Raw genomic sequence first — 1,402 nt, 5'->3', positions numbered from 1 at the left:
GGATCCCCTGTGCACCGGTATTACTGTGACCCATAGTACCTACTTCCTGTGTACACCATTTATGTGCATCTTCCTCCTGTGCTTCAGATTCCTGCGGACCCTTACTTTTTTTCAGGCACCTCGATCGGTGTTTAACAAGTATTAATCATTTAAAATAATATCCAAGTCATTTCATAATTTTTGTATATGAGGATTTTATTCCCTCAGAGCCTATGCTTAGAATAAATATTTCATTCATTCATTGCCAGACGCCATGTATCCCAAACGGGGTGGCCAAGGGCTTAGAGTTAATTGTTTTACAGGGAGGGGCACTAATCCTCCACCAACCCCACTTGACACGTAGGGATGCCAACAGCATCTGGTGTTCCCAGGCGGTCACCCATTCAAGTACTAACCAGACCCAACGTTGCTTAACTTAGCTGATCGGACGGGAAGCGGTGTACTCAACGTGGTATATAACGGTAATAATTTCTTCCAGCCATTCATCGTTTCTCAGTATAGGTATCATTTGCATTACTAATTCTAGAACTTTCTACAGTTTATCCGTATTTTACTCATTACTATGATTTGCTTTTGTAATACGGTCACCAGAACTGGACACCTTACCCTTAGTGCGGACATGCAAGCAAACTTTACAAGGTGAAAATGGTGTATTCTGATTAGTATTTAAAATGCTCTTCTACTTAACCTGATGGCTTTGCAGTCTTGTTTAAGTTATGTTACATGTTATTATTATTAAGTTCCTAAATGTTTTTCTTTGCTTATAAGTATACTGCCAAGTGAGACATTCTTTTCTTCAGCCCCATGCAAGTATTTAGAGCTTTGCATTTAGCAGTCCTTTCACTCTTTTCCTGCGTTTGAGTCCAGTTGTATTGTTTACCCAGACCCCTCTGAATAACACACCTTTTTGAAAATCTCTTGGCTCTTTTCTATAATTTCTGTATAATCATCAGCCTGGAAGACTTTTCAGAACAAGTCCTCATCAGTATTAATCTTCTAAATTGGAGAAAGAATGACACCTAGTATTAAAGCTTATGACACTTCATTTGTAACGCCATCCAGTCTGATTCTTTCCTATTCAACGACCATTTGTTTAGGTTCTGTAAGCCAGATATCGATTCGCTTGAGAAAAATGCCACTGAAAACACTAGTCTTTCTTTTCTATACGAAGAGTTTGTGGTGAAATTTCTAAAACTTGCGAACACTGAAACGGATAATGCCACAGGAATTTTGTCTCGTCACTGAAAAAGCAGGGAGAATAATAAAACATGACAGACAACCCTGCTCTCCAACCTGTGAATCTTGAATGAGACTGGAACCAACGTCTGTCTGAAAATGGTTTCCTACAACATGCATGCCACCTGTGATGAGTTAAGTGGACGGTAATTTCAATTCTCTGACT

At 39.4% G+C, this 1,402-nt stretch overlaps 1 pseudogene; it reads right to left on the bottom strand.

Moving 5' to 3' along the window:
- Positions 1-344: 344 nt before the first annotated feature.
- Positions 345-465, bottom strand: LOC145392560 (5S ribosomal RNA; annotated as a pseudogene).
- Positions 466-1,402: the final 937 nt, after the last annotated feature.

This window comes from Coenobita brevimanus, chromosome 22 (genome assembly GCF_032717465.1).
Source record: "Coenobita brevimanus isolate Jiangsu-jjx chromosome 22, ASM3271746v2, whole genome shotgun sequence".
Classification (NCBI taxonomy): Eukaryota; Metazoa; Arthropoda; class Malacostraca; order Decapoda; family Coenobitidae; genus Coenobita; species Coenobita brevimanus.
This window is presented reverse-complemented; position numbering and strand designations above follow the sequence as displayed.